General features: G+C 46.1%; 1 protein-coding gene across 3 annotated transcripts in view; it reads left to right on the top strand.

Moving 5' to 3' along the window:
* Window positions 1–13,645, top strand: part of EBF1 (EBF transcription factor 1) — a 799,867-nt gene that overhangs the window by 365,121 nt on the left and 421,101 nt on the right. The window lies entirely within an intron of this gene.

Raw genomic sequence — 13,645 nt, 5'->3', positions numbered from 1 at the left:
AGTCAACAGCCACCCGCAGCGTTCTTTATAGTGCCCTTCCGTCATCACCCTCTCCACACCACTCTCCGCCACCCTCCCAAAAGCCTTCCAGTACTGTCTCTCATAGTGCCATCCACAGTCTACTCTCGCATCGGCCTTCACAGGCCCCCAGAGCCATAGACGTCAATCAAGGATGGCCATGGGTGACTGCTGCTGTAATCCCATGTTGGCCATGGGAGCTGAGCGTTCCCCTTGGTATTCCGTGTCGCGGGTAATTATGACAATGCCAGATACATTTTAAAAATGTATCAGTGCTCTAAGAGCCACCCTGGAACCACTGGCTCTTCTCTCCGGGCACTGATAGGACGCAGTGTCCACACCCATGGTTATTACTCTCCTGCTGTGTCCTTGTTTATTAACTTTTTGGCTTTTTCCTGATTTACACCTGTGTACTGTTAGCATATGTTTGAAGTTTGTGATACCTGTGTCTTCTTTCCTAACTATTTGTAAAGCGCTCTGATATCCTCTGGGGTCAAGTTTGCGTTATCCACATCGCTGCGGCGGCTATTCCACCGCAGCGCTAAGGGGGCGGGCGCATGCTGGTGACGGAACCGCTCCGTCACCAGCCGCGGTTGAGCTGTGCTCATGACGGAGCGGTTCCGTCATGGCCCCGCCCTCTCAATAGAAAGCGCCACGCAGGCGCGAAATCAGCGCCACGCAGGCGCGTCGGGCGGGCCATGACGGAACCGCTCCGTCATCAGCACAGCGCCACCGCGGCTGATGACGGAGCGGTTCCGTCATCAGCACGGAACCGGTTAAATAAAACTTTATAAATAAATAAAATAAATGTTTGTTTACTTTTTTGCATTCTCCATTTCGTGCTTCTGTTTTAACCCATCATCAGCAGGTAGGCGGCTGTTGAGGGGCAAAGGGCAATACAAGGGTTTAAGCCAGTTATGCCATCGGGTGTGAAATGTGTGTAAGGTCACTTTCGCTACCCTAGCATTTATCCGTGCCTTCACAGTCTCGTCACACTCTGCTGTGCCACGCACAACCCCCCCGGGCGCGAGGCCCGGCCCACTGCCCCCGCCCTGCCAGTAATGACTCATTCCCCCGGCATCACGTGCGCTCCTCCACGCCGAGTTCGCGCGAGCGGGGCCAGTGTCATTTGCAAGTCGCAGATTGCATTAGATGATACAAATGACTCATTTGTGAACCCGACCGGTGACCTGTTGGCAGGGCCATCGGTGACCTCGGTAATATTAAAGAAAGGTTAGTTCACCTTGCTATTGTCTCCAAATGCCAAAATAGCCCAATTAAAAACCTTGACATGGAACCATAGGAACAGATGTGAATCCTAAAGGGTATTAATTATTTTCAGTGGCAGCTGGCTGTGGAAGGGAGGCCACAGGAGACTTTGGAAAGCTATTAAGCCTGTGTCTGTCTCACATGCTGCAGGTCCGGGGTCTGAATTCAAATGAAGGGGGCTGCATGTCACTGGAGGGAGCGGTGCTAAGTCTGTTGTCTCCGTGTGTGATGGGGTGAGTGGAGGAGGCGGGGCCGCTGTGTGGGGCGCGTTATTTCCGCGTATGACGTAAGCTCGCGCGCGCGCCCTTGATGAACGCGTGGAGTGTGTTGTGTCGACGAAGACCTACGTTTGCGGCTGTTTTTTTGCGTTGGTGTGTATTAGTGTTGATTATTGTGTCACGTGCTAAGAAAGGGTGGGAGGGGCTGTGCTCTGTGTGCCTCACCATGCACCATGAGTAGTGATTGGGGTCGTGTGCTGAGTGATGGCCCTCATTCTCAGACCCCTCTAGGAAGTTAGTTCATCATTGTAAATTTGTAACATTTTCTTGTTCATTCCTTACCCTTGATTGCTGTGTTTGATATTGTGTTATTGCCTCTATGGTTTTACCCTACCTCTTCTAGTCTCCTGTTTATTTTTATAACGTTCTATTTTGTACCATTTCTCTCATGTAACGTAACTGGGTCTATTGTACAGCGCTGTGACACCTTCGGGTAAAGTCTGCGCTATATAAAAATGCATTAAATAAAAAAATATATAAAAATTAGCCGCAGTGTGTAATGGATGACTGGCGTGAGCTGTGCAGTGTGTCATCTCGCTGGATACCACGAGTGACCGCAAGAGCGGGTGTGTTGTCTCAGTGTGTCATGGGTGACTGCACGAGTAATTCTCTGTTGTTTCGTGTCATGAGTAACAAAAGAAGCTGAACTGTTGGTGTTTGAGTAAAGGGGGTGGTATTGGTGCTGAACTATTGATGTCTGAGGAAAGGGGGTGGTGTTGGTGCTGAGCTTGTGGTGTTTGAGCCTGACGGGAGGTGGTGGTGACAACTGGCGAGAATTGGTTCCACAGGAGACTTAAGTAGACATGCTAGGTGCGTGCCATGCTTGACAAAGGGTGCAATGTTGCCGTTAGTCATACGGATGGAACTCCCAAGCATGTATATATGTATATGAACTCCCAAGCATGTATTATAAGGAGACTTCACGTGTGCTTCTTTCTACGTATTTTATACCTGGTCATGGGATACCTGCATTTCTCTAGAAGAGTTTACTGTGCGTCGGTTTGGCTTCTATAACTGTCACAATGAATCTATCTTTTGTGTATCAGTTTTGTAAGTTTAACTTGTATTTAAACAGTGTGTGAATTCTCGAAAGGCATTCAGTCTTCGTGCATCTCTTTGTGTGTTGGCATATTGCCTTCTCTTTGTATGTAAGTATATATACGTGTGACTAAGTATGATACAATACACAACTTTCTGTTAATTCGCTGGAATTACGAATTGTCGGTGTTTACGGTTAAAGAGATTGTAGGTTTTTATGCTTGTGTAAATTGAATTTGTGTCTGTGCGTGGGTGTCTGTGTGGTATGTGGGTCAGGGGGATTCTGTATAGAATGGGTGTGCTTGTGTATGATAAAATGTGTCATTAAGGTTTGAGTGTAGCATGAGTGTCATTGTATGGTGTATCTCAGTGCTTGAAATGGAAACATAGAAGTGCAGGTACTTGGTACACTTATGTGAGAGCGAGAAAGATACTGCGTGTATGGTCAAAGTTGATGTTCATGGCAAGTGTGTATTTGTTCATTATATGTCTGCATGGTAACCATGTTTCTGTGTATGGTGATCATGTGTCTGTTTATGCTGTGTGTTACTGTTTATGGTGGGTGCCTTTGTTTGTATCGTAAGCGGATGGTTCGCGAGCGTGTTACTCATGAGAAATGTATCTGCATTGGATTCTACAGCGAGTGCCTGTTTGTGTGCTAACGTATAATACATTTTTGTGCATGTGCCTAGTGTTTTTGTTGATTTAAAGTGACTGTCTGTGTTAAGTGTATCTGTGTGGAGAATATGTATTTATTTATGGCAAGTGTGTGTCTGTGCATGGTAAATATATGTTTATGTATGGCGATTGTATGTCTGTAAGGGTGACTCGGTGTCCGTGTATGGTATTGTGGTTCTGTGCAGAGTGAGATTGTGTCTTTCTGTGTTGAGTGTTCAGCTGTCTGTGCTGAAAGTGCATTGACTGTGTCTTTGTATTTTAAGTGTGTATGTTATGTTTTCTGTTCATACTGATTCACGGCTCTACAGTCAGCATGCGTCTCGACAAGAGATAGGTCAGTTTGTTGTTGTATAGTTAGCCTGTTTCTCTGCATGGCAGGTGTTTGTACTCATGCTCAGCGTATGCTGTGTTCTGATGCATGTTGTGCGTGAGTCCTGTTTCAGTGGTTCAAAAACGATCAGAGGTTATTGGGCTCCAATGGAGATATATGTGACAGTGGAATCTTCCACTTGGTATCCTCACCTTAGTGTTGGACCACAAACTGAGCACCACGTACGTCCCCTTGTTAGGGAAACATAGCAGACGTGTTCAGGGAGGTTCTAAGGCAACACATTTAGAACTCAGTAAAGCACAGAACAGCACATGAATAAAATAAATAATAAATGAGCATTATCTAGCTAGTTGTTTATATGAAAAAAAGAACAAGCACTTCAATCTATGCACAGAGCTAAATACTACACATACACTAATGTAAAGGTGCAAGGCAACATCTCCCGCATGACTCTAGCCCCTCCTGAGCTAGAGATCTGTGTAATTTTTTTTATCACAAAATTAGACATTGTAAAACCCCTCCCTATGCTGTTGTACGCCAGGTTCATTATGCTACTCCACTTCCAATGGGGTTTGACACAGGGTTCACAATGCGAACCCTCTTATTTTTGTATTTGGCACTAGGTTAAGCTATTTGAGTCAATGCCTGTTTGGTTTACTTGTGCTTGCAAGCACTGGCCAATTTGTGGTTCCATGACCTGCCTGCTGTCTTTCAACAGTCATGTACACATACGTGCAGTCTGCTTTGGTGAGGCCACACAGTTGGCGAGAGCAGCCGCCACCGAAGCCACCAATAGTTCATGATTTTCAGAGTGCTGCACACCCCTCTCAAGCTTCGGAGGTGCTTATGAGGCTCCAACTCATTCTAGCAGAAGTTATGTGGCCAAACCTTATATGCCCTACCTTAAAGGGGCTGAAGAGGCCACCCAGAACGAAAGAGTCCTGACCCTCTGCAGAAAGAAGGGAGTCATGGCACTAAAGATATTCCTCAGTGGTGGCACACTGTGATACCCAGCCCACCGTTAGTGAGAACTTTAAAGGGTGATATCTTGCAAACCTCTTACTGAGATTTTAATTTTACAGCACCAGGGCTCCAAATGGGGGCTTAACTCATACCCTTCTGCCCGGGGGAAAACAGTTTTTACACCAGTAGGTGCCCGCACTGCGGGGCATAAAAATAGACAGAAATCACAGCTGCACACAAGAAGGAGTTAGAAGAGCTGTTTGTTCGGAAACCACTGCACCTATTTGGAAGTTGTTTGCAAAGCCAAACTCAATTTACCCTCATCTAGGTGCCCACTGATTCTCCTTCAGGCCAAAAGAGCGGCCTCTTGCAGTCTCGGGGTCTAGTTGGGGGTAACTAGCAGTAGGCTACAGGCGAGGGACAAAGGGGATTCACCACAGTCACTTGGTGCCACTGATCATTCCCCAATGCTCCATGCAATGATGATGATAGATAGTAGTACTAGCGCCCCACAGGTCTTGTAACCTGTGCCTCTGGGGCAAGTGTAGGCCATCGAGCAACAGGGTTGATGAGTCCTCTTTTAGGCGTGGCTCACAGGGGCATGCTCCAACCCCCCTCCTTCTCCACAGCATTTAGTTATCCTTCACTTAGGAGAGTCAAACACCACTCCTAGCAGGTATCAGTCTGGAAAGAAGCCAGCAATCAGTGACCCCGGCCAAGGGACACAGGAATCTTCCCAATTACATGTGATTCCTCTTTGGTTGATGTCCTGGCACCCTGAGCAGGGCAACTGCAGTACTTATTCACAGACTGACAGACCAGCTCCTGTGGGTTATTCAAAATCTGTAGGTCTTCTCCAATGAGATACTGCATGCCCACAACAGGGTCAAGGCATGATACCGTGAAGTTCTTTGGGAAACCTTTCCTGTTCAGAGGTTCAGGGGGTCTATGTGTGTCTTTTTCCAGACAGCCCTGTCACATAAAGTGTAAAGCAGATGAAAGCAGGAATTTTGGTGATTCACAAAGGTAAATGACACACTGTCGAATGTCAGACAGCTTGCCAAATACTGAACTCAGCTACCATGAAGCTATGAGTGAATATAATTCGTGTTTTAGTGCAGGCTCCCAGGTCAAATAAGCACTCACCCAAGAACCCTCATTTTTGCACTGGCAGTCACACAAAGAGAGACCAAGATGGATTCCATGCTCCACCCAACCAAGCACGCGCACTGCCTCCACACTCATTCAGCAGCACACACACACAAAGTGTTCATAGTCCCATGCTGATGTTGATAAAGCTCCCAGTTAAGAGCCACTAATAGACCTTTTTAAACAGGAAAGGGTAGTAAAAATCAACGTCTGTAGGTTACTGGCCATTTCACTGGAATCAACGATGCCACCACTGCTAGTCTACACAGCCTGAGTGGAGAGGACAGTAGTCACTGTCAAAAAGAGGGGCACACTTTGGGTGTCTTTGACCCCAGCACTAAATTCTGGTGTCTTAGTCCATGTACACAGTAGAGCCCTCAGTGAAGATGTGTGTTGTTGTATGCACTAAGTAAAAAAACGAATTCGCACATAGCCTGCAGGAAAACAGCATAAGGCTAGTGATTGCTCTCCAGGACTATGCAGGGGCCACTTCTGTACCACCAGAGAGGTTGTTTATATTGAAAATGAATTTGTACCTGAGTGTCTTCATAGTGTTAAAGTGAATCTATTGAGTGTTTTTTTCTCTGTGTGTGAATACAGTTTGCCATTGTTTACTATGGAGTAGGTGGAAGGGCGGGATCATAAGATAAAATTTTGATCTTCGAATGATCAGATGATTGCGCTAGGTTATAATGATAGAGGTTACCTCATGTCTTAATAAACGGAGGATTTTAGGCTCGGACTCCAGAAGCTAATTCTTCTTCTTTGATGAAGTTCCATTTATACCTCAAGTACTACATGTATGTGGCTCACAGGATGCTCAGAGGTCACTAGTGAGGACGTACGTATCACTGGTATGCCTATACATCTGCAGCTATTGTGTACCATTAATCTCATATTTGATTCTGATTGCTATTATTATTATTTAAAAGTTGTAGGGCGTGCAGCTACCCCGAAGGGTTTCCCGACGCCAGACAGGTTAGGTCAGAAAAAAAGAGGTTATGAAGAAAACAAATGTAAGAACAACCAGGCTTTTAGACCCTTGCGAAAAGCGAGCATAGAAGTCTCAGCTTGCAAGGAGGCTGGTAAGGAATTCCATAAGGTCGGTCCCAGATAAGCCAAGGACCAGCCTCTCATATGGGCCCATCTGATTTTAGGAAAAGAAAGTGAATTTGCTGAGCAGAGCACACGAGGCGGAATGTGACGCTGCATCAAATCCTGCAGGTATTTTGGGGCCTAACCTGATTTAATTCTAAACTAACACAGCGCCTTAAATTTCACCCGATTCTACACCGTTAACCAGTGTAAGTCTTGTAGACACCCTGACACAGAAGAAAACTTAGGCAGTTGAAAAAGCAGTGTTGCTGCTGCGTTTTGCACCAGCTGCAGCCTCGGGATAGTCGACTTATCTGCTCCCAGATAGAAGGCATTGCTGTAGTCCAGTCTTGAAATACCAAGAGCCTGGACCACAGTTCTCTGGACTGAGAGGAATCAGGCATAGGATCTTCTTTAACTATCGCAAGACTATGAAAGGAGATGGAAAGCAGAGGGTCCCCTCTGATACCAGTTTCAAAAACGAAATTTGGAATGGCTTGATGACTGAGAGGCAGAGGATGAGAGCTGGTTGTGGGCAGTCTTTACGCTGATTGGCCCTGACCCTTGCCTGCCATCATCTCTGTGGACGCCATCATCAATCACGCTAGGTCTACACTAGAGTGGTAATGCCTGGCACTGTGCCCCTGTGGAAGGGTCTGTTGTCTGGCGCGATCAGTAAATCAAGCACTGTGATTGGGGGGGCAGGGGCCCTTGCACCGCCTGTTCCTCCTGGTAACTCCCCACACTGTGCCGCAGTAGTGAACTTCATAAGTGTCCCGCCATCCTCTTAATCAAATTACTTATGAACCAAAATTGACAGTTTTCATTAATTATAAAGGATTATTCTAATTGCAATTCAAATTTATTCATTCAGAACAGACGGCATTCAGTAATATTTCAGTGAATTTGCATATTAAATGGAGAGGGCCGTCCATTAGGTATGTTAATGTATGCATATTTCCTTATTTTTAACTTCTGGGCCAGATGCGTGGCTGCGGCTTCAGCAGGTGAAGACGCAGAATGTTCTCCATTTGTTCCGCAGACTCCGAGGCCAGGGGCACTCGGCTTGGAATAAACCACCGGGCCCCGTGCCCCGTGCCCCTGACCAGCCCATACCTGCTCCCCCCCCTGCTGTGAGAAGGTGGCCGAGCCTCGCCCCCTCGCGACGCCGCATCCGCGCGCAGCTGGCTCAGGGGTGATTGAGATGTTGTGCCAGGGATGCTGCGCGTTCATTAATTCCAGCGAGATGCTGAAGCAGGCATTAAGGTTGCCGGCTGGAGTCCTTCACGGTGTCATGTGCAACAGCAAGGGGGCTAATCGTCAGCCGTGTACCATCGGCGGGTTACCCCCTCGTGCGGCGTGAACCTTTCCCCTCCCGTGACAAATGTGCCTGCCTCCGACGGGAGCACAAGCTACGCACGGGGAGCGACAGCGCCATTATTCAAGAGCGCAAGGGCTGTGTCCCCGAATCATTAAAAATCATATCTTCATCATCTTAGTAAGTACCTTCTGAAGCCAGATAAGAAGCTGCATAAGGGTATATTTATAGCCCGCCCCCCTGCTCAGCGCTGCGCTGCTGCTGAGTGCACACTCCTGGGTTCGTGTGTGTTCACCTTTGCTTGGTTGCCTGCCTTTCATTTGTCTTTTTTCTCTCAGTGCTTTGTTTTAAAGTAAAACCAGGCCGAGGAGGAGCTGTGTTTTGGAGCTCGAAGGACGGCATTTTGAGGAGCAGCTCCGAATCTGGGGGTGTTCTGAGGTTCTGCCATTGAGAGGACTTCTGAGTTCTCTCGTTGTGAGTGTAAACTGTAGGAGCTTAGAGGGCCTTAAGCTCTGAAGACGAAAACATTCGTGCACACCACTTCTTAAAGAATGAATAATGCACAGGAAGGAAGCCGCAGGCACATGTGTACTCCAATTTGACAACCAAGTTACTTTCCTTGTAGCTAGCCTCTCCGAGGGTGATGAGTCAAACAATTAAGGCTGTGATGGCAGGTTTGGAAATTCAATACATACATTATTCAATGCCCAGTCAAACCTGCTACTTTACAGAAAGAATAAGGGTCTGAGGCTCATAAGAGGTTGGTTAGTGCGGTCTCTGATATATGGTAGTGATGTGTCCCAGGGTAAATGACGTGAAGTGAGGTGTCTATTGCTACAAGAGTGCTGGGGCCGACCACCTCAATGGGTCCTCTTGTTTAATAATAATTTGTATTGGATTTCCATATTTCCTCACAAACGTAGACTATAAGGCTGTAACGGAGTCATCAAGCTCTACAGACATATAGCATGTCACCACCCTCAGTTTAAAACACAATCAGTTCATCAGACCATAGGTCTCCTGTTCCTGTCCTCCTCTGAAAGGAAGAAATGTCCCCTCCCCACTAGTCTGTCAGTGGTGATATATTTACCATAGTCCTTTATTTAGTTGTCTAGTGACTGACGGTGCACAATGGGTCTTCTTAGTGCCGGGGAGGGTTACCAGCAGACAGGCTTACATGGGGAGGGCCTCAGGTGGATTTCCTCTGACTTAGTCCCAGTCATGATGAAATGCCCAACACATAACTTGTTATCTAACAATCACCAGTATAGGCTCAAAGGAGGTCCAAGTTAGAATTCAGAAATGCTTCAAATATTTGAAACAGAGGGGATCCCCTGCTGCACTCATGTTGAGAATGTTGGTCGTTGCTGGGAGCTCAGCAAAAGCCCTGCAAAATCTGTGTCCCACCCTGATTGGTTGGCAGGGCGCTACGGAGACCAGCAGGGGTAGCAGCATGGTGCTGGTCTGCTCAGTGTAAGCAGAGAAGCCGGTGTTGGATTCTTTTTCACTGTCTGGAGCCCTGCAGCTGCCTCCTGGAATCACCCCTCAAACATCTTGTTCCCTCACCCACCCATTCCTCAAGTTAACCCTGTCTGGTGAAATATTGATGGTGGGGGAAATGGATGGTGTTTTTTCCTGGAGTCTTGATGCATTTTGCAGGTTGGACTCATAGTTGGTCACATGGCATGTATACACCTTGGCAAATGACATTCTAAAAAGTCAGGAGAATACTGGATTTGGCTCAATGTTTGCCCCAACAATTTCTAGTGGTCCCCAGTGAACAATAGGGGGTTGGGCTGGGCACTTCTGCAATTCTCCCTAGTCCTTCACATGTAGTCTGTAGTGCTGTTCTAGGGAGGTGGTGAGATGGTGTTTGCGCCAGGGAGGCAAGTTATGGCTCATTGTCATGGCCCATCTTCAAGGAAGATCCCTTTTAAGGGTTGGCTCTGGACGGATGGTTTTCGGGTCAGCTTTCTAGTTGGCCCGGCTCCTTGGTAGTGGGTAGCAGGTGAATTTGTCCTTTAGTTAGGGACCCATTTCAATTCTCTAATGGTGGAAGGACCAGCTGTGTTGTCAACCATGACCCTGAGTTGGAGAAAAGTTTAGGAGATTTGATGTCTAGGTATCTGTACAGGTTTTGGAATTACTGATGATTTTATATGCAAACTGTATATTTTGCTGTAATAAACACAGCCTCAGAAGCGTTATTCTCAAAACCAGCAAAAGCATTTCCAGGTGATTTTTTCTAAGTTATTGACTGGAAGGGTCTTCCTGTGATGGGTCTTGTTCTTGGCTCTCCTGATCCTGCCTGACTGGTCACTCACCTATGATCATAGATGGCATAATTTACTTCTATTCTTGTCAGGGCATATGGCCAGCTCCAGTTATATCAGGAACAATGGTCAATTGCTCTACCGGTTGGATTTCAGGCTTTCCTCCATGATGATCTGCATCATCTGACTTAGGATGAAGTGAGGTGTGAGTGCGAGTTGCACAGCCAGACATGAGAAGAACATTTTTTTGTAGAGACTGTTCACAGGATTCTTTAAGAATTATTTGGAGAGGTTTGGCTGGGTGGGACTTTTTAATTTCTTCAAGGCAAGACAACCAGTGTAGATAAAAGACATGGCCATATTCACAAAGCTGGCCTCCTCCAGCGGCATGCAGTACTTCGGATACCGATTCCTTCTCTGCAGACAGGTCTTGAACACTTAAGGTGGGCAGAACAGGTTCACTTTATGAGCATCTGCATGATTTTATCCTGGGAGTGAGTGCACCATGTAGATCAGTAAGAATAGGATATAACCTCAAGTATGCAAATTGCTGCCAACTACATATCAGCTGCCTCCTAAGGGGATAGCATAAAGTATTTTCAGTGGTCATAGGGAGCAATGTTGAGGGCTCAATTCTCCTGCTAGCAGTGGAAAGTTGTGTAGGGGAGCCCTTGAGCTGATATTGTAGGGTTCCTTTGATGAAATGCCACTGGCTAGGCCCAAACAGGGGACCAGCTAAAAACAAAAAAAATGAAAAAACTGAAGCATGTGACAACTGGATCATACGGCTGCACGCTTTAATCCCGGCAAACCGATTGACATTAGGAGTGGAATATTTGTGGATGTGTTTCAGGTGCTTCAGAGCTAAGCATCATAGGTCTACTGATACATTAGACTGAGGTAGGTGTTTGTTTAATGTTGCTATTATTTAATTTATTTATTTAATATACAGTACAGTTGACACATCTCTTGTTGTTGCATAAGAGTCCTAACATTCAGATTTTAATTGCAAGGACCCCAGTCAACTTTAAATTGCATCCGAGACTAGGAGCCCCCTCCTTTAGTTAAAGTGTTATGCTGTTTAAAACATAAAACACCCTTTCCTACCCTGAGTCTCCATATTTCGGAATTCATGAACCAGTTCTACTTGTAGAACGTGCCTGAGCTATACATCGGCCGCTAGTAACCCAGAGGACTAAGAAGCCTTTCTTAGTCCCAGCTGAGAAATAGCCTTTTTGCCAGTGTACAACTTTCCCTTTTACAACTCCTCTGCACTTCTTTGATAAATCTTTGAATTGCAGTTAGTAACCTGCTTTAGCAAAATATTTTGGACAATGAGCTACATGACCTCTGCCAATCAGAATACCACTCCTACCACAACATATAAATTGTCTTCTCAGCCAGCCTTGATCGACTTCTAAATGTCTGTGGCTAATTCAGATAGCAGACTTCAGCATCTTCGATCCCTCGGCCAATGATCACAGTGTCATAATGAAGGTGCTAAAAGACTATTTGAACTTAAGGGGTTGTGGAAGAGGGTACTGATGCAGATGGCGAAGCTTCTCAGAATGTTCCTCTGACGCCTTACTGACAGATCCCAAAGTGATGCAGTGGGTAGCACTTCCCCAACCACATCATCTTCTCTGTGGTGCAATTTAAAGTGAAGACTTTTCTTCACTCTTGATTAATGCCTCCCCCCAAAGTGGCATTATCTGGAATTAGGGGTTGACTATGCTCTAGGCATCTGACAATAAGGTGTTCCTATGAATTGAAGGCACAGCGTACATCCAACATTTTGTCAACTATCTGGTAGCCACTCCTTCCCTTTTTGTCTGTTTATTAGAGTTCAAATGCTTCGCAAAAATGTCCGGCCACCAAGCAAATCACTAACTCCACCTCATAACAGATTTTACCTGCCCCATTACCCTCCCTACCACATTTTCCATTAATTCACGCCTAACCATGTGCCAGCAGAGCGTAATTCTGATAGCGGAGTGATACTGATGCCCAAGAAGATATCTCCTTGCCTTTCCCCCACGATGTGTCCATCCCAGCTCCTTTTGTTTGTGTTTACTCTCTCCTCCCTCTAGTAACCTGTTGCAGTCGCCAAGTGTGCTCATTGATTGCATGACCAGCAAGCACCTCACCCAGATAATTAGTGATGAGAGTGAATTAATAATTAGCAGCACTGAGCTCAGAGTTAGCAGGCAAGTTCTGTGCTGCACGAACACTCAGGCAGCGTTGTTGAACCTATGATGTACAACACAGTGATGTGCAATATGAACCCACGGGCAGTGATGGAGAGGCCACCATGAGCTGCACTGAATTCAATGATGTTGAACCAGTGACTTTCTACATCAGCTGGGGTGGTGATCTAGCAATGTGTAGCACCGTGTAGTGGGTAAGCAGGCACCATAAACTTGATCCTCACTTGGAGGCTAGGCCGTGATAGCACAATCTATTTCCACCAAACAGGTGTCCCAAGATATATCTACTATAGCTGCTTTCAAGAACAGCTCAATGTCTGAAATACAAATAGTTTTCCTTTAAGGCTCATTTCCCCTGCTGGCAGTAGAAGAGTATGAATTGTGCATGATGTAAATGCACTATAACTCGACTATGAAAATAAATCTCAAACTGACCTACAATCTTCCCTTAACTCAGAAGCGGGTCTTTAATGTTTCTGGCAGATACCAGCTCTTCTGTCCGCGCTGCATATTTTATTCATGTGTGATTCCCTAGCCGTATGAAAGTTTGATTGAGGCATGCGCTAACTGCGCAGTACCTGCTCATCTGCTTCATCGTTAAATATTTCGTAGTACAAATGGCTCTGCGGTGTTAACATACTTGATAGTGCGGGTTGTACTTCCATAGCTGGTGACCATTTGTGCAAAATATTGGTCTGAGGTGAACGGAAAGGAGTGGATTTGTCTAGACGTTTGGTATTCCTCAAATTTGGTTTTCCCAATTTTCCCATCCTGCATACTGGAGGATGAAGCATTTACTTATTTTCACTTAGGGTCAGTGACTGGTAGGATATCCTCTCTGGCCTTGCAAGGATGTGAATAGTTTACAGGTCTTCCAAGTTCCATAATAAAGTCCCACCCAGACATTTTATGTAAGTACAATGACGATACTGACGGGTGAACATGCGTGTCCAAGGGCCTGAAGTGCAGTCCCTTCATTCTACCTATAGTGTTCTGCTTCCCGGAAGCAGACATGCCAACCCTCCCGA

Source organism: Lissotriton helveticus, chromosome 7 (assembly GCF_964261635.1).
Source record: "Lissotriton helveticus chromosome 7, aLisHel1.1, whole genome shotgun sequence".
Lineage (NCBI taxonomy): Eukaryota > Metazoa > Chordata > Amphibia > Caudata > Salamandridae > Lissotriton > Lissotriton helveticus.
This window is presented reverse-complemented; position numbering and strand designations above follow the sequence as displayed.